At 35.4% G+C, this 26215-nt stretch overlaps 1 long non-coding RNA gene and 1 pseudogene across 2 annotated transcripts; both read left to right on the top strand.

Moving 5' to 3' along the window:
* The first annotated feature begins 7771 nt into the window (after window positions 1-7771).
* Window positions 7772-17102, top strand: LOC146917805 (uncharacterized; annotated as a pseudogene). The gene is made up of 8 exons (XR_015016689.1): window positions 7772-10921; window positions 11009-11463; window positions 12492-12777; window positions 12864-12960; window positions 13626-14880; window positions 15512-16203; window positions 16415-16577; window positions 16696-17102. The product of XR_015016689.1 is annotated as an uncharacterized LOC146917805 (transcript).
* Window positions 17103-19535: 2433 nt separating this feature from the next.
* LOC146917804 (uncharacterized) lies at window positions 19536-24165 on the top strand. Its single transcript, XR_015015888.1, has 6 exons — window positions 19536-19670; window positions 20946-21781; window positions 21975-22530; window positions 22677-22798; window positions 22883-22959; window positions 23215-24165. It is a non-coding gene; the product is annotated as an uncharacterized LOC146917804 (long non-coding RNA).
* Window positions 24166-26215: the final 2050 nt, after the last annotated feature.

Below are 26215 nucleotides of genomic sequence, written 5' to 3'. Positions count from 1 at the left end.
CGTCTTCTGCATATCTTCATCCTTTACTTTAATCTGGTGATAACCCGATCTCAAGTCAATCTTGCTAAACGCACGTGCACCCACTTACAACCTATCAATTACTGTTTGATTCTTCATGGACAAAGACGCCATCGATGAAACATCAAGATTCTGTCACGTTCTAACTGCTTCAGCTTCTTAGTAGTCAAAAACTCTGCTCCACTTTCTTCCTCGACAGCAGAAAAATACGCCGACTTACTAAGACAATTAATATGGACATGGTTGTACTCAAACCAGTCCATACAAAGGGTTACATAACAAACAATATCAAACATGACAACTCAAATACAGTACAAAACTGTAATACGACACAACACGACTCTACTACTTGGCCGGATGGACCGACCTGCTCTGATACCAATTGTAACACCCCGTTTTCCCAACATAAAAATTTCATTTAAAATCAGAGTATTTTATTCCAAACGGAATGTCACACACTACTTTAACATCTCAAAACAGATAATAATAATTATCCTTCAAATTCAACATCATGAAAATCTTAAAATTGTTGCAGCGGAAAATAGTTCAACATTTAAAAGTCTTGGCACGCAGGCCTTATTGGAAAATCTCATAAATTAGTTCATAAAAGAGACACGTAAGGAATAGAAGTAAAAGCAAGCCCCCATCCCGTTACGTATCAGAGCACCTAGACACCAAGTGAGGAGTTCACTCACGAACGCCTCTAATCTTTATTACCTGTACATTACCCACGGTCGAGGCAACATATACGCAGAAGGGGTGAGATTTCATAATCAATACATTAAGCATATAATCCAATAAAATGCATTTAACAACTTAAACATTAATAACATATCAACAATTAACAATTAGCATATTTTTCATTTCATAACAAATACAATCATCAAATACCATTACTAATTTTCATCACAAATCATAATCAACTTAACACTCAACTTGACGACACAACTCACCTTTGACCATGCAACTCTATCAACTCAACAACAACTTGACAACACAACTCATCTTTGACCATGCAACTCTATCAACTCAACAACAACTTGACAACTTAAACATCATGAAACTTCTTGATATGCAAATGCATGTGGTACCAATCAACAACAAAATGAGCATAATAGGCTCTTCAACGTGTGAGCACAAAGGCTGCCGGGCCTAAAGCCCCCAACTTTAATGAGCACAAAGGCTGCCGGGCCTAAAGCCCCCAACTTTAATGAGTATGCAATGAACTCAACTCTCAACAACTTAGACAACGACGTGTACAACTCATACGACTCATAATCATGGACAACTTCTTAAATTCCAACAACATAGACCGACTCATGCACCCTCAAGACACTACAGTCGACAACAGAAAACAGCAGCAACATACAACAATTGACAACACTGGAATGTGTTAACATTCGCATAAAGAGTTAATTACATCAATATAAATAGCACAAAACATCATTATAGCATTCATGTAGCAACACTTCTAATTTCAGTCACCATAACAGACTTCTGAAGCTTATGAAAGCATCCTAAACAGCTCTCTAACTTACTTCTAAGGTCATCTCAAGACTACACGTGCGAAAGGATCGCATCGGGACAATTTTGGGCAACTAACAGCCTAACTCGCAGTGGCGAGTAACTTCACTCGCAATGGCGAGCAAAGTGTGCATTCTGGGTTCCTACGCATTTACTCGCAGTGGCGAGTTATTCTGCTCGCAGTTGCGAGCTCACATGACACTCGCAGTTGCGAGTTGTGTTGCTCGCAGTTGCGAGTTCTGGGTTCTAGCTCGCAGATGCGAGTGTTCTTGCTCGCAGGTGCGAGCGATGAATGTCAGTACGGCCAGAAACCTAAAAATTCCAACTTTTCACTTAATCTCCTAATTCTATCCTCAATTCAACATCTAATTATCATCTTATGGTGTATCTAAGTTCTGTACACTAATTTAACATCAACCTAACATCTTTTCATGAATCAATCATCAAATTCGGTCTTAAACCTAATTCCCAATTCTCGCCAAAACTTAATCTAATCATGCTAAATTCATCCTATAGAATCATACTCTTAATAATATTGAGAATTAGTCTCACCCTTACCTTGTAATTGCAGAATCGATAGCCTCTCCCTCTGGTTCTCCTCTTCTGACTTTTCTCCCTTTTTTCCAAAAGCGTTTCACGTAAAAACGTTTCCCACTTATGTCTGTATTATTTATTTACCCTTATTACTCATCTCACCTATAAACTTACTCTTTCCACCTCACAGCCCAACTTCTAATATTTTTATTTTATTTCTAATATCTTATTTTATTTAATAATAAAATAAGTCACACTAACACAACAACTTCACAACATCATATACTCCACATAATTTATTCATAAATCATATAACCTACTCAAATCATAAATCATATAAATTACTCAAATCATAAATCATATAAGCATATATTTATAAATATATTCTAAACTTCATCAAATTAATTAAATAATTAAGACGGGCGTTACAACTCTCCCCAACTTATAGAATTTTCGTCCTCAAAAATTTACCTCAAGAAAACAACTCTGGATAAGACTCCATCATCTTACTCTCTAACTCCCATGTCAGGCTTTCACCAGTCGTCCCACTCCAAACAACTCTCACTAGAGGAATCTCCTTGCCTCTCAACGTCTTCATCTTGCGATCATCAATCCTCAAGGGCAAGGTCTCTACCGTAAGGTTGTCTCTAACTTGCACATCATCACTCTGAATCACATGGGACGGGTCTGGAACATACTTCCTCAATTGCGACACATGGAACACATCATGCAAATTTGATAAATGCGGTGGTAAGCCAACTCTGTAAGCCACCGTGCCAATTCTCTCTGATATCTGATAAGGACCAATAAACTTTGGAGTCAACTTCTTTGACTTCAATGCACGGCCAACCCCGGTCGTTGGAGTAACTCTCAAGAACACATGGTCTCCCTCTTGAAACTCAAGGTCTTTCTTACGCTTATCATGGTAACTCTTCTGTCGACTCTGCGATGCTTTCATCTTCTCTTGAATCATTTTCACCTTCTCAGTAGTCTGTTGAACAATTTCTGGTCCTAAAACCACACTTTCACCGGTCTCAAACCAACACAACGGAGTCCTACACCTCCGACCATACAAAGCCTCGAAAGGTGCCATTCCAATACTTGAATGATAGCTGTTATTATAAGTGAACTCTATCAACGGAAGATGACTATCCCAAGTTCCACCTTGCTCAAGCACACATACTCTCAACAAATCCTCAAGTGACTGAATCGTTCTTTCCGACTGACCATCTGTCTGAGGATGATAAGCCGAACTCAATCTCAACTTAGAACCTAAAGCCTCTTGCAAACTCTTCCAAAATCTAGAAGTAAATCGTGGGTCTCTATCTGACACAATGCTCAAAGGAACACCATGCAGCTTCACAATGTCTCGAATATAAATATCTGCCAACTGAGCCACAGGAAAACTAATATTAATCGGAAGGAAGTGTGCCGACTTCGTCAATCTGTCAACAATCACCCAAATTGCGTCATTCCCTTTAGGAGTATTTGGCAAACTCGTCACAAAATCCATGGATATACTATCCCATTTCCATTCTGGTACATCTAACGGTGTCATCAACCCAGCAGGTTTCTGATGCTCTACCTTCGACTTCTGACAAATCAAACAAGAGTACACAAATTGTGCCACATCACGTTTCAATCCAGACCACCAAAACAACTTCTTTAAGTCATGATACATCTTTGTAGCTCCGGGATGAATACTTAAGCTACTCCTATGACTCTCTTCAAGAATCATCTTCTTTATCTTGTCATTGTCTGGAATACAAATCCTACCTCGAAACCTCAACACACCCTGATCATCGACCCTAAAGTCACTATCTTCAGTTTGATTACTAGCAACCAACAAGTCCACAAACTTAACATCAGCTTTCTGCGCATCATTAATATCTTTTAAGAAATCATTATCAATTTTCAGCATTCCTAACTTAACGCTCCGAGACGACATCTCACAAACTAAGCTCATATCTCTAAACTGTTCAAGCAATTCAAATTCCTTCACCATCATAGCAGACATATGTAAACTCTTCCTACTTAAGGCATCCGCAACAACATTAGCTTTACCCGGATGGTAATTCAAACTAAAGTCATAATCCTTCAACAATTCGAGCCATCGCCGCTGTCGCATATTCAATTCTTTCTGATCAAACAAGTACTTCAAGCTCTTGTGATCACTAAACACCTCAAATCTCGAACCATACAAGTAATGCCTCCAGATCTTAAGGACAAATACGACTGCAGCTAATTCAAGGTCATGAGTAGGATAATTTCGTTCATGAGTTCTCAACTGTCTTGATGCATAAGCAACAACTTTACCATCTTGCATAAGCACACCGCCTAAGCCCAGTTTGGACGCATCACAATACACCGCAAAAGGTTCCTCAGGTTTTGGCAAAATCAAAACTGGAGCCGTCGTCAAACGCTTCTTCAATTCATTAAAACTGTTCTCACAATGAACATCCCACACAAAGGTTTTACCTTTACACGTCAACTGTGTTAACGGAAGTGCCAACTTAGAAAATCCTTCTATAAATCTTCGATAGTATCCTGCCAAACCCAAAAAGCTTCTAATCTCTGTAACTGACTTAGGAGTCTCCCATTGTGATACTGCTTCAACTTTAGATGGATCGACTGCAATACCACTACCAGAAATAACATGGCCCAGAAAACTTACCTCGTTCAACCAGAATTCACACTTAGACAATTTAGCATACAGCTTCTTCTCCTTCAGCACTTGCAAAACGATTTTCAAATGTTCTGCATGTTCCTCTTCTGTCTTAGAGTAAATCAAAATATCATCGATGAACACAACCACAAAGCGATCCAAAAATGCATGGAAAATGCGATTCATATACTCCATAAACACACCAGGCGCGTTACTCACACCAAAAGGCATTACCTTATATTCATAATGGCCATATCGCGTCCTAAAGGCCGTCTTCTGCATATCTTCATCCTTTACTTTAATCTGGTGATAACCCGATCTCAAGTCAATCTTGCTAAACGCACGTGCACCCACTTACAACCTATCAATTACTGTTTGATTCTTCATGGACAAAGACGCCATCGATGAAACATCAAGATTCTGTCACGTTCTAACTGCTTCAGCTTCTTAGTAGTCAAAAACTCTGCTCCACTTTCTTCCTCGACAGCAGAAAAATACGCCGACTTACTAAGACAATTAATATGGACATGGTTGTACTCAAACCAGTCCATACAAAGGGTTACATAACAAACAATATCAAACATGACAACTCAAATACAGTACAAAACTGTAATACGACACAACACGACTCTACTACTTGGCCGGATGGACCGACCTGCTCTGATACCAATTGTAACACCCCGTTTTCCCAACATAAAAATTTCATTTAAAATCAGAGTATTTTATTCCAAACGGAATGTCACACACTACTTTAACATCTCAAAACAGATAATAATAATCATCCTTCAAATTCAACATCATGAAAATCTTAAAATTGTTGCAGCGGAAAATAGTTCAACATTTAAAAGTCTTGGCACGCAGGCCTTATTGGAAAATCTCATAAATTAGTTCATAAAAGAGACACGTAAGGAATAGAAGTAAAAGCAAGCCCCCATCCCGTTACGTATCAGAGCACCTAGACACCAAGTGAGGAGTTCACTCACGAACGCCTCTAATCTTTATTACCTGTACATTACCCACGGTCGAGGCAACATATACGCAGAAGGGGTGAGATTTCATAATCAATACATTAAGCATATAATCCAATAAAATGCATTTAACAACTTAAACATTAATAACATATCAACAATTAACAATTAGCATATTTTTCATTTCATAACAAATACAATCATCAAATACCATTACTAATTTTCATCACAAATCATAATCAACTTAACACTCAACTTGACGACACAACTCACCTTTGACCATGCAACTCTATCAACTCAACAACAACTTGACAACACAACTCATCTTTGACCATGCAACTCTATCAACTCAACAACAACTTGACAACTTAAACATCATGAAACTTCTTGATATGCAAATGCATGTGGTACCAATCAACAACAAAATGAGCATAATAGGCTCTTCAACGTGTGAGCACAAAGGCTGCCGGGCCTAAAGCCCCCAACTTTAATGAGCACAAAGGCTGCCGGGCCTAAAGCCCCCAACTTTAATGAGTATGCAATGAACTCAACTCTCAACAACTTAGACAACGACGTGTACAACTCATACGACTCATAATCATGGACAACTTCTTAAATTCCAACAACATAGACCGACTCATGCACCCTCAAGACACTACAGTCGACAACAGAAAACAGCAGCAACATACAACAATTGACAACACTGGAATGTGTTAACATTCGCATAAAGAGTTAATTACATCAATATAAATAGCACAAAACATCATTATAGCATTCATGTAGCAACACTTCTAATTTCAGTCACCATAACAGACTTCTGAAGCTTATGAAAGCATCCTAAACAGCTCTCTAACTTACTTCTAAGGTCATCTCAAGACTACACGTGCGAAAGGATCGCATCGGGACAATTTTGGGCAACTAACAGCCTAACTCGCAGTGGCGAGTAACTTCACTCGCAATGGCGAGCAAAGTGTGCATTCTGGGTTCCTACGCATTTACTCGCAGTGGCGAGTTATTCTGCTCGCAGTTGCGAGCTCACATGACACTCGCAGTTGCGAGTTGTGTTGCTCGCAGTTGCGAGTTCTGGGTTCTAGCTCGCAGATGCGAGTGTTCTTGCTCGCAGGTGCGAGCGATGAATGTCAGTACGGCCAGAAACCTAAAAATTCCAACTTTTCACTTAATCTCCTAATTCTATCCTCAATTCAACATCTAATTATCATCTTATGGTGTATCTAAGTTCTGTACACTAATTTAACATCAACCTAACATCTTTTCATGAATCAATCATCAAATTCGGTCTTAAACCTAATTCCCAATTCTCGCCAAAACTTAATCTAATCATGCTAAATTCATCCTATAGAATCATACTCTTAATAATATTGAGAATTAGTCTCACCCTTACCTTGTAATTGCAGAATCGATAGCCTCTCCCTCTGGTTCTCCTCTTCTGACTTTTCTCCCTTTTTTCCAAAAGCGTTTCATGTAAAAACGTTTCCCACTTATGTCTGTATTATTTATTTACCCTTATTACTCATCTCACCTATAAACTTACTCTTTCCACCTCACAGCCCAACTTCTAATATTTTTATTTTATTTCTAATATCTTATTTTATTTAATAATAAAATAAGTCACACTAACACAACAACTTCACAACATCATATACTCCACATAATTTATTCATAAATCATATAACCTACTCAAATCATAAATCATATAAATTACTCAAATCATAAATCATATAAGCATATATTTATAAATATATTCTAAACTTCATCAAATTAATTAAATAATTAAGACGGGTGTTACATTGAGAGTTTTCCAAATGTGGTAAACGGGTTTCTTGGAAAACTTAAAACTCTGAATGTGAATTATTGTCACAATCTCAAGAGTATTCCACCTCTTAAGTCTGCTTCCCTAGAAACACTGGACATTTCAAATTGTCATAATCTTGAGAGCTTTCCAATTGTGGTGGACGGATTTCTTGGAAAACTTAAAACCCTGAATGTTAACAATAGTTGCAATCTCAGGAGTATTCCACCTCTCAAGTTGGATTTACTATAAACACTTGACCTTTCACATTGTCATAGTCTTGAGAATTTTCCAACGGTGGGAGACGAGTTTCTTAGAAAACTTAAAACCTTGAATGTTAATAATTGTCGCAATCTCAAGCGTATTCCACATCTCAAGTTGGATTCACTAGAAACATTTGACCTTTCACATTGTCATAGTCTTGAGAGTTTTCCAATTGTGGTGGACGGGTTTCTTGGAAAACTTAAATCCCTGAATGTTAACAATTGTTGCAATCTCAAGGGTATTCCACCTCTCAAGTTGGATTCATTAGAAACACTTGACATTTCACATTGTCATAGTCTTGAGAGTTTTCCAATTGTGGTGGATGAGTTTCTTGGAAAACTTAAAACCTTGAAAGTTAATAGTTGTCGAAATCTCAGGAGTATTCCACCTCTCAAGTTGGATTCACTAGAATTATTTGACCTTTCACATTGCCATAGCCTTGAGAGCTTTCCAATTGTGGTGGACGGGTTTCTTGGAAAAGTTAAAACCTTGAATATTAATAGTTGTGGCAGTCTCAAGAGTATTCCACCTCTCAAGTTGGATTCACTAGAAACACTTGACCTTTCACATTGTCATAGTCTTGAGAGTTTTCCAACTGTGGTAAACGGGTTTCTTGTAAAACTTAAAACTCTGAATGTGAATTATTGTCACAATCTCAAGAGTATTCCTCCTCTCAAGTCTGATTTCCTAGAAACACTTGACATTTCAAATTGTCATAATCTTGAGAGCTTTCCAATTGTGGTGGACGGATTTCCTGGAAAACTTAAAACCTTGAATGTTAACAATAGTTGCAATCTCAGGAGTATTCCACCTCTCAAGTTGGATTTACTAGAAACGCTTGACCTTTCACATTGTCATAGTCTTGAGAATTTTCCAACTGTGGGAGACGAGTTTCTTAGAAAACATAAAACCCTGAATGTTAATAATTGTTCCAATCTCAAGAGTATTCCACCTCTCAAGTTGGATTCACTAGAAACATTTGACCTTTCACATTGTCATAATCTTGAGAGTTTTCCAATTGTTGTGGACGGGTTTCTTGGAAAACTTAAATCCCTGAATGTTAACAATTGTTGCAATCTCAAGAGTATTCCACCTCTCAAGTTGGATTCGCTCGAAATACTTAACCTTTCACATTGTCATAGTCTTCAGAGTTTTCCAATTGTGGTGGATGCGTTTCTTGGAAAACTTAAAACCTTGAATGTTAATAGTTGTCGAAGTCTCTGGAGTATTCCACCTCTCATGTTGGATTCACTAGAAACACTTGACCTTTCATATTGTCATAGTCTTGAAAGTTTTCCAATTGTGGTGGACAAGTGTCTTGAAAAACTTAAAACCTTTAATGTTAGTAGTTGTTGCAATCTCAGGAGTATTCCACCTATCAAGTTGTATTCATTGGAAACACTTGACCTTTCTCATTGTCATAATCTTCAGAGTTTTCCATTTATAGAAGACGGGTTTCTTGGAAAACTTAAAACCCTGAATGTTAGTAGTTGCCGCATTCTAAGGACTATTCCACCTCTCAAGTTGGATTTACTAGAAACACTTGATCTTTCACATTGTCAGAGTCTTGAAAGTTTTCCAACCGTGGTGGACAATTTTCTTGGAAATCTTAAAATCTTGAATGTTAGTAGTTGTTGCTATCTCAAGAGTATCCCACCTCTAAAGTTGTATTCATTAGAAACACTTGACCTCTCACATTGTCACAGTCTTGAAAGTTTTCCAATTGTGGTGGATGACTTACTTGGAAAACTTAAAATTCTGAATGTTAATAGTTGTCGCAATCTCAGGAGCATGCCACCTCTTAAGCTAGATTCATTGGAAACGCTTGATCTTTCATATTGTCATAGTCTTGAAAGATTTCCCATTGTGGTGGATGAGTTTCTTGGAAAACTTAAAACCTTGAATGTTAGTAGTTGCTGCAATCTAAGGACTATTCCACCACTCAAGTTGGATTCACTAGAAACCCTTGACTTTTCTCATTGTCATAATCTTGAGAGTTTTCCAATTATTGTGGACGGGTGTCTTGGAAAACTTAAAACCCTGAATGTTAATAGTTGCCGCATACTAAGGAGTATTCCACCTCTCAAGTTAGATTCACTAGAAACACTCGACTTTTCACATTGTCATATTCTTGAAAGTTTTCCAATTGTGTTGGATGAGTGTCTTAGAAACCTTAAAACCTTGAATGCTAGTAGTTGTTGCTATCTCAGGAGTATTCCACCTCTTAAGTTGTATTCACTAGAAGCACTTGACCTTTCACATTGTCATAGTCTTGAGAGTTTTCCAATTATGGTGGATGGGTTTCTTGGAAAGCTTAAAACCCTTAATGTTAGTTGTTGTAGCAATCTCAGAAGTATTCCAACTCTCAAGTTTGATTCACTAGAAACCCTAAACTTTTCACATTGTCATAGTCTTGAAAGTTTTCCTACTGTGGTGGACGGGTTTCTTGGAAAACTTAAAACCCTGAATGTTAGTAGTTTTGACAACCTAAGGAGTATTCCACCTCTGAAGTTGGATTCTCTAGAAACACTTGACCTTTCACATTGTCATAGTCTTGAGAGATTTCCAATTGTGGAGGACGGGTTTTTTGGAAAACTTAAAACCCTAAATGTTAGTAGTTGTCGCAATCTCAGGAGTATTCCACCCCTCAAGTTGGATTCATTAGAAACTCTTGACTTTTCACATTGTCACGGTCTTGAGAGTTTTCCAATTGTGGTGGACGGGTTTCTTGGAAAACTTAAAACCCTCAATGTTAATAGTTGTCGGAATCTCAGGAGTATTCCACCTCTCAAGTTGGATTCACTGGAGACATTTGACCTTTCATATTGTCATAGTCTTGAGAGTTTTCCAATTGTGATGGACGGGTTTCTTGGGAAACTTAAAACCTTGCTTGTTGAAGGTTGTCACAATCTCAGAAATATTCCACCTCTCAAGTTGGATTTGCTAGAAACACTTAACCTTTCATGTTGTTATAGTCTTAAGAGTTTTTCACTTGTGGTGGATGGGTTATGGAAACTCGTCTTGGATGATTGTAAGGAACTTCAGGAAATTAAAGTGATTCCTCCATGCTTAAGAATGTTATCTGCAGTAAACTGCATGTCGTTGACTTCGTCGTGCAAAAGCAAATTACTAAATCAGGTTATGATTTATTTTATTTTTATTTGTAATGTATTTTATATTCTTTTTGATATAGTTAAACTTAAATTAATTATTTATTATTGACAGGAATTACATAAGGCAGGAAACACTTGGTTTTGTTTGCCACGGGTGCCAAAAATTCCGGAGTGGTTCGACCACATATACGAGGCAGGATTGTCAATTTCCTTCTGGTTTCGTAACAAGTTTCCTGACATAGCTCTCTGTGTTGTTTCTCCATTCACATGGGATGATTCACACTATCGTGCTGTAAGATTGATCATCAACGGCAATACATTTTTCTATACAGATGATACAAAACCACAGCCAAATACGTATCATTTGCATCTTTTTCATTTGCAAATGGAAAATTTCAATGATAATATCGACAAAGCACTTTTAGAAAATAAGTGGAACCATGCAGAGGTTGACTTTGGATTCCCTTTTCAGAATAGTGGAATCCATGTATTGAAAGAGAAAATTAACATGAAAGATATTCAATTCACCAGAGAATGATGCTATTGTGTTACACTCGGGATGTTGAAGTAAGTATATTATTCATTGTCATAAAGGTTTCCGTAGTGTTGTAGGATGTTAATTTGTTTCATGATTTTATTTTAGATTTGTCTATGTATTTACCAAATCACAATTATAGGTTTGTATGTTTATGCTGAAATATTGAATTTTTGCCCTCCTCTCCCTAGAGAGCTCTTTCAAAAGATAATGGTGGAAGCTTTGATTACTCTTTTGGGATTTCCTTACAATTATTGAAGACCTCACATTATTTCCCTTAATTGTTTTTGGAGACTGTAACAGCAACAACTTATGGCACAAACATTTATGATTGAAGGTGTGTTTGGTGTTCGAACTGTGTTAGTGTCTGATACAACACCGACACATGTGGTTATAATGAATGATGTCATTTTCTCAAATTATTATCGATGTCGATGCATGAGTGTCCATGCTTCATAGGTTAAAATAATTTTACACCGACACATGAGTGTCATTTTCTCAAATTATTTTAGACTGAGTTTTGTCAAATATGGATTGCGCTGGCATACTTTTGACAACTGCCATGGCCAATTTGTGAAAGATGGGGGTGCCATGACATTTTGTGTCGATTACGGCCGTTCTAAACGGTATTTTTTGGATTTCTGTAATCGATGATACTGTTTTGTGTATGTATGGATTCATTGTAAGTTTGACAGAATGACGTTGTGCCACCGTGATTTTGCATAAGTTACGCTTTGGAGCTTTTACAAAATCACGGTGCCACCTTGATTTCGGCCAACTCACCGTGAAACCAAATATGCACTTAGACTATAAACGATCCATTTCCTAGCTCATCTACTCTATGCTGGAATGTCAGTCCCCTTTTAATGATAGATTAAGGAAGGGACTGATATTTGGAATACCGGTACTCTATGCTGGAATGTCTGCCCCCTTTCATTTTTATGGCTAATTTGAGGCTTCTTTTTAATGTTTAATTTTTGTTTATTATTTAAATTATATTTTCGTTCTTACTTATTTAACGGGAAATAACCTCTGTGCATTGTTAATGTACTTTGTTTAGGTATGCAAACACTTTTTGGATGCGGTAGAGAGGAAGCAATATGGTTGGTTTTGGTCATGTCCAAATGGTGGTAAGAATTGTATCTATAGACATGCACTTCCCAAATGAAGGCTTTGCTAGAGGAAGAATCTGATAAAATGCCAATTGAGGAAGAGATTGAAAAGCAGGTGAACTGTTTTTTCCCCTTACAAGAAGCATCGCCACTTGATTATTGCATCAGGACTATGGAAGAAGAAAAAAATGGACGAGAGTGATGCCAGTTTGGCTGCCCAACAGACTGTATGAGGTATGTCTGTTATCTGTTCCCGATCATTCACATATCAATGGTTTTTGAACGTGTTTTGAAAATGGGTATTATCTTCTTAAATGCAGAAGTCGCGAGCTGTTTTTGTCCAATACTAGCTTGTTTGTGCATGATGCTGAAGCATATGACAACTACCAAAGACAACCTGATGAAACTGAACAGAATGTAAGTTTCTCATAGTTTATGTCTCTTTGTAATTTTCCAGTTTTATACAAAATGAAAATTTAACAGTTGCGAATTTGGAAAATTTTAAGGCCAAACTGCCATTTTTTTGTTATGATGCTGTAAATAAACTAATCCTTTTTTTACAAGTTTTATGCAATTTTGTACCGTTCATCTTTGTTTCTTGTCCCATTGGATCTTAGTTTAGACAAGGGGTGTAGCTCATCCTGATTTGAATAATATGATTTGGACTTAGATGATAGTGTTTTTTTCTTTTTGGAATACCGGTAGTGTGTTTTATTTTCAGAAACTTCTCCTATGCTCATGTACTCTATGCTGTGATTTGTGATTCCATATGGTAGGTAGATGTAAACATGTCATAATTAATTAAAAATGTTTTAATGATAGTAATAAGGTATTATATGATATTTAGTTGAAAATATATTGATGATTATGTAAGCGTTAAGCATGTTATACTTGATTGAAAATGTTGTTGACAATTATGAGAAATTAAATGTGATTTTTTGGCAACTGGCTGTGCTTACCTTTTGACAACTGCTATTCTTTGGGCCTGGTTCTGCTATATTTATTTTTGTTCTTAGAAGTATGTAATTTTTTTTTTTCTTCATCACTTTAATTTTGATTTTCCATTTGAATGTTGATATAAGGGGACAGATATTCCAAGATGTACCTTCTAACTTGATTTTCAAAGATGGACCTGTAAATTTGTCAACGGAACGTTCATCAACTTCCAATGAAATTGAACTGTCTACTGAACAACTTACATCTGCTGAGTCCATCTTTTAAAAGAAACTTTTCTCATAAGAATGTTGCTAGCGAGACTGAGCAAGTTCAGAGCTTTTCATCATGTGAAAACTCTCTATCATCCCATGAATCTTTTTTTGATCAAAGCACTAAAATATAAAAGACAGGAGAGGCCTGAACCAATACAACAGAGTCACATAGTGAAGAATCTGTGAAAAGAAAATTCAGATCTATCCCCAGAAAGATGGTACAAAAAGTATTGATATTCCTAGCTATTCTTTGGCAAATGAACCAACTATTTCGTAGCTGCCAAGGCAACTTTGGAGGTACACTTTTGGGCACTGGTCCTCACTCCGGCTGAGTTAAAGTTAGCAGGCTTCACTTTGTTCACATGCTTCTTCGTCTTTTTCTCCTCCTTAGTACTCTCTGATAGACTTAGATAGTGCTGCTCAAAGTCTGATACGATGGTTTCAACATTGTCCTCTTCCATCTCCGGTCTCTTGTCATGGCTGAGAGTTTCCTCCATCACTGTGACCGGTATAACCATAGGAGGGATGGATGAGCACCAGCGTGTTAGCCCACTTTTGAATAACCTGTGGATCCACAATCTTGTTGGAAGACACAGGTGCCTCTGAGATGTGATCCTCACCCTCTTCTACTTCATCCCCCTAAAATTTGGAAAGAATCTGGACAATCTTGAATCTGACTGGCTGGTAAACAAGAAAGTGAAAGCACATGGCAGAAAGAATGTACACCATTGTCTAATTGTGTGAGTAACAATGTAAAAAGAGGCAAGCAGAAGGAATCACTGTCCATGTGTATTCAACGAAATGTTATTAATACACAAGTACATAAGATCTCCCCTCCACATTCTGTTAGCCACGTTGAAAGCCCTGATGAAAATTGTTTCTTGTATGGATAGTTTGTTGACATACACTCCTGCACAATCAGCACCTGATAGATTGTTGCTGGCTTCTGATGTTAAGCTTCAGCAAATGACTGCCTAAAAGTCTGCGCCGTGTTTTAAGCCTACAAAAGGAGGGCTCAACATTACACTCACAGAAGGCAGTGATGATAATAGAGTATACATGTCTAAACCTAGCAGAGGATGTTCTGAGGACATCAAATCTTTTTGATTCTGTTTGTTCACCTTAGGAGGTATGCGCCTGCTATCTAGTTTTGGTTTTAATTTTTGACTTATCCCTAAAGTCATAATCTGATATTCACTTGTTATTCTATTTTGTTCCTTTCAATCTATCCTTGCCGGAGAACATGCAAAGAAAGCAATTTATTTTCCTGATATTTAGTAGTTCATGTTAAATTCTAACTAGTAAATGGGGTACTCATCATATATTCATGCATGAAAAAGAGGAGCTTTAGAGATTGTTATAAGATAATGAACATATTGGGTGAGAAACAATTCGATGATTTAGAGTAAAACATCAAGGATGGTTATACAAAAATTATAGAAGTGATGGTTTTTATTTCTAACACACTTGTATTATTGGTTTAGTCAATTTATTCGATTGGCTGCATCAAATAGTTTGTTTAATGGGTTTACAAGAAATGGATTTAATAACAACTATATGCTTGTGCTGTGTGTTTATAATTGTTCTCACATGTTCTTATTATTCTCACATGTTCTTGCTCCATTCAAATATCTTGTTCATTCACATTTCACAACTATATGCTTGTGCTGTGTGTTTATAATTGTTCATACTTACCATATTCTTGATGTCGAATATCCCTTACTTCCAAACTTTGCATCTGATGCACTTTACCTTTCCAGGAGTTTGTGTATCGATGCCGAGAATACACTGCTAAGCCATTTTCTCACTAATGAGCAAGGATCTGCACTGGTGGATATGAATCACACAATCGTGTAGTGATTGTGGACTCGTACAAGGATATTGAGTAGACGGTTGATGTTTCAGACTCAACCCTATCTTTCGTAGCATGCATTCCCATCGGTGTCGCAACTGATTCGGTAAGCTACGTGTCCCATCCGCCGCTTACAGTTCTGGCACTAAGCCAAGGTTTCTATGGATTCAGCAGTTAAGAGACAGAGGGAAGGTGACGAAGGTAATCCTACTACGGCACTAAGACTAATTCAGTCTATTTGGCGACTATTCCCACAGCTACTACTACAGCTACTGCTGTAAGGAAGGCGATAATGTTCAATTTTCATAAGGTCTTCTTGACTCTTATTCACGCAACTGTTGTTGCAAAAACTGGGATTTTAGTAGTAGCTCTCGAACCTGTTCCGAAGTCAGTTGAGGATTCGGTTGGTGTTCCGAATCGAGGTTTTCTGGTAGCGCAGTGGATTTAGTCTTGAATCTGGTGCTGCTTTGGTCCCTATTCGTCACGATCTCTTGAGTGGCTCTCTATTCCGTCTCTATCATCGTTATAGAAGAAGGGGCCAGGATTCATCACTCCAACTTATGATGATTTGACGTTCTCTAGAGCTTAGCGGAATCTCTTGTAAGCGCAGCAATTAAAATTATTTTCCTTAAAACTTTTTTATTGTAAAAGAAATTTTTTCACAGTTCATACTTAAGCATATTCTTGATATCTAATATCCCTTACTTCCACACTTCGCATCTGATCGACATTATTTTCCTTAAATATATTTTTTTTATTTTGAAAGCATTTTTTTCTCTCATGAAAGTAATTGATTTCTCCAAACAAATAGGCGAGAACTTTACTCGTTCTTTTGTGAAAGCCAACATAGATCAAACTGGTCCGGATGCATCGGATAACAATCTTCATCAATGGTGGAACTGGTTAATGTGAATGACTCTATATTTGGCTCTGTCAAAAGAATTTCAATCACAAAAGAGGAGCTCTTGCTAAAGGTAATGATAAACTGTTTAGATTTTGTCGAGATTAGTATGTTCTAATTATATTTTATTATGATGTACACGATTTCTTAGTAATAAACAATTTAGCTAACTAATCTTGTCCTCCAAATAGGAGAAGCTGAAGAACAGATTGAGATTTTGGAAAAGATTGTGCCAGACTGGCTTTGCAAGAAGGTGGTTTCTTCTGGAGACACTATGTACTGGTGGGTCCATTTATTTTTTTTTACTGATTAAACCTTTGTCTTTTAGAGTATCATGGAGATAATGGAATAGTAGAACTTAGCAGTTTGATGGAATAGCAAAACTATTGATGTTATTAGTATGTTCTAATTCTCTTTATGTTCTTCTGCTTGTAGTTTATAAAACCTTTTATATTTCCAGTGTTACGAATGCATTAGATTTGGACTCAGTTCGACCGAGGCTTCTCAGCAATGTGATCAAAGGAGATTAATGAATGGCTTTTGTTGAATGATAAGGTATGTTATTTGTGGCATTGCAAATCAATATTGGTAATGCTTTGCATTGCATGGTATTTGTTGGTTGGATTTGTGTTGCTAATGTTATTCACTAATAGTGATATGGATGTTTTAGTTTTTCATCTTTAACTTTGATTCCTGTTGTTAATTCTAGAGTTCCCTTTTGGCTTTCTGCATTATTAATGTTACTAATTGTCATAAGATCACAATTATTTACCTTTGTATGAATTTAATTTATATTCATTGTCAGTGTAATTTTTTCACACACACACACACACACACACACACACACACACACACACACACATATATATATATATATATCCTCACTATAACAACTCCTCTCACTTGATATGCCCTCTATATTATACGAGGGTGTATCAAATGAGAGCACTACTTATAATGAGAGGTGAGAGGAATTAATATTGACCATTGGATTAAATCGTAAGGTGCAGATTCAAAAGCTTAACACAAGAGTAATTGCACATGATTCTATTTCCTTTCCCCTTTCTCTCACACGGCCTCTTCATCTCTTTCCTGCAGTGATCTCTAAACTTCCACATCTCTTCATCTCTTTGTTCATATGACATTTTCTTTTTTACATTTCTCAACCTTCTGAATCTAGATCAATAGCATGCATAACCTTTTCATGTTCCATTCAATTTTGCAAAACCATGTGTAATTGACCTAAAATACCAATTCTTCTTTAACCTAAAACACCAAAAAGGGGTTATTATTATTATTATTCTTTTGAACAAGAAAATGGGTTATATTTCTGAACAACGATTTGCCTCCTATGAGTGTTGCTGTTCTTACTTCCCAAGAATTATGATTTCCAGTTTTGTACCATTTATGCAGCTATAAGAATCGTTGTTGCTGTCGTCAATCTCTTCCCAAACAAAAATCAAATTAAAGACATAAACTTTTTTTCAAAAATCAATCGCAAAGCTTAGATATTCAACAATGGCGGCTTGCTATTCATGCTTTTCAATGGAACAGATCTCTTCTTGAAATAACATTAAATTCTCTTCTTTCATAATTTTTTTTTTTTTTGTAATTTCATAAATTATATATATATAATTATGTGTTGTCATATTATTTAATGAATTAAAAACACATGACTTATCATATCTCATTAACTCATGTGACAACACATCATGGAATTCATGTGTATAACGTTTTAACACTGACAATTTATATAAATTAGACTCTTAAAAATATTTAACGATCTTTAAATACGTGGTATAAAGTTCTACCATATCTGTTAAAAAAAGTTCTAGCATATATTCATTTCATTGATTTGTCCTTTTTTGTTTACAGGGAACAGGTAAAATTAAAATCATACTTTTCGACTGTCGGGTTAGAGTAGAATGGGAAGCTTCAAAAAAATGGTAAATCTGAAAAACACTCATTTTTAGTAATGATGTTTGCTTTTCTAAAATCACAAACATCTTCCAAATACTCTAAGAGTGCTGAAATGTCGCAAACATCCTTCATCAGATTTCCATCTTCTCATTCACAAACGCAATATCAATTGCAAGCATCCTTCATCAAATCCATTTGAGTGGAAGGGATTTCTCACAATGGCAAGTGTAACATATTTATATCTCTGATCTTATATTAATAAATCTGATTTAATATTATTCATATATTTCTTACTTATTTGCATGTTTTTCTATTTTCATTTTGGTTTTGTTGCAGAAGTTCCGGAATATGAGTTTTAAATCTTGATAATAGTGATCTTTTAGCACAAATACCTGATATATCTGGTCTCCCAAACATAGAAGCATTTTCAATTCAAAGTTGTAAGAAACTAATTGCAATTGATAAATCGATTGGTTGTTTTGGTAATTTCAAATCTTGAGACTTGTACATTGCGCCCAAATCTGAAGTTTTCCACCCTTCCGTTTGGCTTCACCAGAAGAATTCGATCTTTCATACTTTGACGCTCCAGAAAGCTTTGCTCTCATGGTGAATAGATATGTTGGAGAACTTAAAATCTTAAGGGTTATAAAATGCACAAAAATCAAAATTATTCCATCTCTCATGTTCCCTTCTACAGAAGAACCGGATCTTTCAGATTGTACAGGTCTTGAGAGTTTTGCAACCTATGGTAGATGGGTTTGGTAATAAGCTTAAAACCATGAATGTTAGAGGCTGTACCGATCTAAGGAGTATTCCACCTCTGAAGTTAGATTCACTAGAAACACTTGACCTTTCATGTTGTTGTAGTCTTGAGAGTTTGCCACTTGTTACAAGTTGTAGCGCTCTTAGGAGTATTCTACCTCTCAAGTTGGATTCCTTTGAAATACTTGACCTTTTACACTGCTGTAGGCTCGAGAGTTTTCCATGTGTGGTGGATGAGTTGTTGGATAAACTTAAATTCTTGAATATTGAATATTGCACCATGCTTCGGAGTATCCCACCGCCTTGGTTGGCTTCGTTGGAACAATTCAATCTTTCATATTGAATTTGCCATAGAGTATAGAACAAATGTGAGCCCAATGCAGTCTTCACATGTATTGAAAGAGAAAAGTAACATGAAGGATATTTGATTCAGTAACCCAGAAAATTAACGACGCTAACATTGCGTTACACCCAAGATGTTGAAGTAAGTATATCATTCATTTTTCCCAAATTGTCATAAATCTTTCTTCCTAATGTAGAATGTTAATTTGTTTAGCTATTTTATGATAGATCTTTCTATGTATTCACAATTATAGGTTGGACTATGCAATTTTTTTATGACAACTTGACATTTTTCAAGAAATCTTTAGTTTTTGGCTAGTTTTAATAATTGTTAAAATTCAACATAAGCTTGCGTATAGTATTTTCTTTTCACCTACACACTTCAGAAAATTATGGAAGAGTTTTAAATTATGTTTCTCAATGCAGGTAGAAGAGAGCATTGGTCACTCTTTTGGAAAACCAATCCAAACAATGCTAGTTTAAATGCAAGGCATGAAAAATCTCCATCATTGAAGGGTTAGATTAATGTGGTTTTACTCTATTACATTCTGTCAAAAACACTATGAACAGTTTGTGTTTTGATAAGATTAGTATGTTTGGATTCTTGTTATTAATAAATTGAGTAGCTAACTAATCATGTTTAGCTGTCATCTCTCTGTAGAAGAACTGAAAACTGGTTGAGTTTTTGGAGAAGTTTGTGCCAGACTTGATCTGTAAGTGGTAAGATTCTACTGGAGATGTACTATATATTGTAGATCTTTATATGCTTATGTCAAAACTGAATAATAACTTTTTTCAAGTTATAAATAATGTACAACCTCCTTCAAAAATAAAAAAATGCACAACCAATAGCGTGTTTATATAGAGTATTCTAACCTAATGAGCTAATGGGCGGAATACAGCTTACCGATAAAAATAAAATATTAATCCTACTAAAAAAATATTAACGATGCTAACATTGCGTTACACGAAGGACATGAAGGATATTCAATTCAGTAACATGAAGGATATTCAATTCAGTAACCCAAAAAATTAACGATGCTAACATTGCGTTACACGCAAGATGTTGAAGTAAGTATATCATTCATTTTACCCAAATTGTCACAAGTCTTTCTTCCTGTAATGTAGAATGTTAATCTGTTTCACTATTTTATGATAGATCTTTCTATGCATTCGCAAATTATAGGTTGGACTATGCATTTTTTTAATGACAAGTTGACATTTTTCCAGAAATCTTTAGTTTTTGGCTAGTTTTAATAATTGTTAAAATTCAACATAAGCTTGTGTATAATTTTTTTTTTCACATACGCACTTCAGAAAATCATGGAAGAGTTTTAAAATATGTTTCTCACAAATTATTATAGACATTTTTCTCTTGGAAATGATTTCGTTCATGTAACTTGGTTTCTCAATGCAGGTAGAAGAGAGCATTGGTCACTCTTTTGGAAAACCAATGCAAAACAATGCTAGTTTAAATGCAAGGCATGAAAAATCTCCATCGTTGCAGGGTGAGATTAAAGTGGTTTTACTCTATTAAATTCTGTCAAAAACACTATGAACAGTTTGTGTTTTTGTGCCATACTTGATCTGTCAAAGGTAAGATTCTACTGGAGATGTACTATATGTCGTAAATCTCTATAAGTTATGTGAAAACTGAATAATAACTTATTTCATGTTATAAATAATGTACAACCTCCTTCAAAAAAAAAAAATGCACAACCAATAACATGCATGTTTATATAGACTATTCTAACCTAATGAGCTAATGAGTCGAATTCAACTTACTAATAAAAATAAAAGATTTCTCGTAATAAAAAAATATTACCCCTAATAATAGTAAAAATACACTATTTTGTTAAAACAGTTTAAAATATGTAGCGCAAAGAAATTTGAACGAAATGCTATTTTCCGCGATCCAAGATTGTTAACATTAAAATGCACCATATTCAATTGAATTTTAGACTATAGAGGATCTTTTTCCTTTGATTGATGGTTTAAGGAAGTGACTGCGTCTGTAGTGTGTTTTATTCAGTTAAATTCTAGAGCAGAAGAAGTATATACTCCCTGAAGGAATAGAAATTGAAATGGTTATTTATGTTGATAAGAAGAGCTTATGTTTGAAGCCGGATTTGAAGATCAACTTGTTATTTGAAGTTGTACAAGATCACTCTGAAGTCGGAACAATCTGCTTACATGGCTATTAGACGATATTTTAATTCCAGGCTGATTAATTTCTATTATCTACATCCTAAGGTAACATTCTGATTAATTTTTATTGTGAGAAAGTATATGAGATTTTATGGCTACTGATTTTCAACTGCTTTTCTTTGTGTATTACTCAGATTTTTTTTTTCTTCAAGTAGAGAAGTTTGAAAGTATGATTTCTGAAAAAGAATTGATTTCATCAATTTAATTTTGATAATTTTTTTTTTTGTGTGGATATAAGGGTTCTGATATTCCAACACATCCTTATAGCCAAAGAGCTTGTAACTTTCATCAACATCCATTGAAATTGAACTGTCGGTGAACAACTTAGATTTGAGTTAGACTTCCTAGATAGCACAGAAAGTGAAAGCATGCGGTAGAAAGAATGTACAACATTGTCTGATTGTGAGAGTAAAATCTTAAGCCAGAAAGCGGTAAGCAGAACGAATCATTGTCCATGAGTATTTAACCAAATGTTACGAATACACCAGTATACCCTCCACATTCTGTTAGTCGCGCTGAAAGCCCTGATTTGAAAGTTGTCTCTTTTACGGATAGTATGTTGACACATACTCCTGCACAGTCAGCACCTGAGAGATTGTTGCTTGGCTCTGATGTTAACCTTCAGAAAATGACTTCCCAAAAGTCTGCGTCATGTTTTAAGCCTGCAAAAAGAGTGCTCGACTTTACACTCACAAAAGGCAGTGATGATATGGACAACCGTAGACATGTCTAAACCTAGCAAAGGATGTTCTGACGACTGCAGATCTTTTGATTCCGTTTCCCTAATTCAAGAGGTATACCTGCCATCTTGTTTTTGTTTTAATTTTGGACTTGGTCTTAAAACCATACATTGATATCCACTTATTATTTTATTTGTAAAAGCAATTTTTTTCCTCTCGTTTAAGTAATTTCTTTCTTGTTAATTGGTTTCTCAATGCAGGTAAAAGAAAGCCTTAGCCATTCCTTTGAGGAAACCACTGTGGATAAAACTGGTTTGGATGCATCGGATAACGATCCTTCATCATTGGTGGAACATGGTTAATGTGATTGACTCTATATTTGGTATGTTCTAATTCTATTTTATTATAATTCTCACGATTTCTTAGTAATAAACAATTTAGCTATCTAATCTTATCCTCCGAATAGGAGAAGGTGAAGAACAGATTGAGATTTTGGAAAAGATCGTGCAAGAAGGTAGTTTCTTCTGGAGACACTATGTACTGGTGAGTCTCTTTCTTTTTCTTCACTGATAAACCTTTGTTCTTTTAGAGTATCAGTCTTTTAGGGACGTGAAAATACGAGTCAGAATTCTGAATTTATGCTTGTTATTTATTATGGAATAGCAGAACCTAGCAGTTTGATAGAACGTCAGAACTTTTGATTGCAGAACCTCTGGCATTTACTTCAAAGTAGTTATTTATTAATTTTCTTTATGAAATTCTTATTCTTTTAGTTTCTATAACATGTTATATTTGCAGCATCAAGAATGCGTCAGATTCTCAGCCATGTGACCAAAGAAGATGAGTGTTAACTTCATTGTTGCAAATGATTGCGTTGTAATGTTGTGCATAGCAAGGGAATTTTTGTGTAAGAAAATTAAAGAGAGAGGGGGTGGGGATTAGAACACCATACACACAGCCAAGTGTGAAAAGTTCCTATCCCTCATTATATGGTGGAAGGCTATTAACTCGTTGGACGGGAGGATAGTGGTGTTGTACGTGGATGGTTATCAAACCCAATATCGAAGTTGGTCGAGAACTGAGGGGAAACATATCTCTGGTATAATAGTTGGAATGACGGTGGTTCATTGGCTTCAAGATTTAGTCGGCTTATATCAGTTTCAAATATTTGAAATGCATACGTGGAGGAGATGGGGGAGTGGATTGAGGGGAAGTGGGCAGGGTCATGGTGGAGGGAGTTATTTCAGTGAGAGATGAATATGTTCACTAAGTTAAACATGGTTGTGAATCAAGGTGTTAGGGATAGATGGATATGGAAGCATTACAATGGAGGAAAGTATTCTGCAAGTCATGCTTGTTCAGTAATTATACATGACGGCCTTCTTTTCAAAAATTTGGAACAAGTTGTTTGGGGATAGATGTTGAATAAAATCTCCCCGGTTTGCGCACGTCTGATTGGCAAACAACATGGTTTTTTTTTTTTTTTTTGAGGTATTATTCAATATAAGATTTGGTTTTATTCTATGTTTAATGTTTTTTCGACGTGCACTCCAAAAATGATCATTTGATTTTTTTCTTTTATGAGGGAAAATGATCATTTGACTTAGCAAGTGTGAGACATCGTCTTGTTATATAAGGGATTTGTTTTAACTCATGTATAAATGCTAATGCCTAGACACATGGTTAGTTTTATATTCATATTCAACTATCTGGTCATATGTCATTGAATCAATCGTTTATTTTGCTCAACATCTAAAGTTGAATGATACAATGAATTTCACGTCGTTAGACACAGGGGCGTAGCCCTTCATATGGGAGGGGTAGCCTTGGCTACCCCAAAAAAAATATTATTCTTGAATTAGTCGGTATGTATTTATATCCGGCTACCGCAAATAATAAACATTGAGCTACCCCAAACAAGTTTAATTGCAAAAATTAGCATAAATAATAAAGTAAAAAAACTACTACAAAATTGATAGATTTATTTGTATTGGTTTGATACTTTCGGTCTCAATAACAACAATGAGAAACCTTTTTCAACAATAAAAATTATCAAGACAATAGTCGTATACAAATTAAATGGACAATGAGTATCTTGCAAATAACCTATTTATTTACATTTGAAAAGACATTACTAATCTATTATTAAACATGCAGTTATTGATGAAATTGAGTTCTTCAAATGCATTTTGCCCAACGTTTTAAAATAGCGATTTTTATGTTAAGTTTCTAAGATTTGTTAATTTTAGTCCTTAATTTTTTGTTATAGATTAAATTCAAGACTAAAAACACTTTTTTTTTTGTAAAATTTTAAAAAACTGAGACAAAAATTGAATAATTTTTTTATGGACTAAACCTAAAAAATTATAATTTATAGGACTTAAAATATATTTTATCCTTAAATTTAATACGTATGTTTTCAAAAAAAATTCTTCTTTATAGTTGGCCCCTGCATAAATTTTTTGCGAACTTCGCCGCTGGTTAGACAGACATGTCAACGTACGATGAGGGGTAAAGAGTTATATCTCAATATGAACCATTGAATGAGAAGTTACGGATGTCTAATCCTAACACAACTCTCCTTTATATTGTCAAATCTGTTATTTACATATATCTATTAAACAAACAACTTGCTTTTCAACTTTGATTCAGAATTCTATTAAAAAAAAAAAAGAAAAAAAGAATGATCTAAACTAATGCACTGTATCTATGAATTGATACAATATTTTTTTTATAAATTGGCACAATACATACCGATGTACAAGAGAGTATACAAAACCACCACTTATCACTATCTGTACGAGAAACGCACCAAACCCCACTATAATGACCATTTTAGCCTCCTCAACACCCACACAATCATACCCTTCACAATCCCAGAACTCATAGAAGAAGACAAAGTGGTATAAACACGGACAAGATCATATGCCATCATTTACTCCAAACAATTAATAGAATACTAAAATTATATTATTTTATGTATAATTTTTTCAAGATATATGTCAACATTTATGGCCAAAAAAATCATTCCACAATTAATCTTTTATACCATTTTAATTGTTTCGGTTACTGGAGACAACATAAAATCTTTTATACCATTTTAATTGTTTCGGTTACTGGAGACAACATAAAAACTGATTATATAACTAAATATACATTTGAATGTGCAATATACGTTTTAACTTTACTTGCATTTCCCTTCTAATAAATCGTTAATTTAGTGGACGTACTTTTTTAATAGAGATAAAAACTAAAACGATTAAACTCTTGCTCATATTAAAAAAACTAGACTTTTCACCCGTGCTACCGCACGGGTCATATATAGTAAGAACCATGAACATCTTGATCTATATAACAGAGATAAATTATATTATAAATTACGTTGATCGAACGAACTATTGTCTCGTATCACGTTGACTTGGTATAAATATAAGAAATTATCAATGGTAAATAAAAATGCAAATGTTTAGAAGGTCTATAACAATAGCAAACATTCACAGTGACCAAAATGGGCGTGCACCATTGCATCAACAATGTCATAACATATGTAACCAAAAGATTTCGTGACTCATAACTGCTGCAACAAATTTAGTACTCATTGGTGTAGTCCTCTCAAATCAGGTGTAGCAGCTTTAAGTAGTATGAGAAAGGGTATGCAATAATGATTGAACTATGCAATAGCACGTATCATGAACGATCACAGCCAGGCAAGAAATGCAGTCGACGAATCTGCGTGAACAACAGCATGGCTGATCAATTGGCAACCAATCTGAAAAGGAATAAAAAAGTCAGAAAGTTT

This window comes from Medicago sativa, chromosome 6 (genome assembly GCF_051527215.1).
Source record: "Medicago sativa cultivar Bolivia chromosome 6, Bolivia_mono, whole genome shotgun sequence".
NCBI classification, from domain to species: domain Eukaryota; kingdom Viridiplantae; phylum Streptophyta; class Magnoliopsida; order Fabales; family Fabaceae; genus Medicago; species Medicago sativa.
Note: the sequence above shows the minus strand (reverse complement) of the source record. Positions and strands in the feature narration are given on the sequence as shown.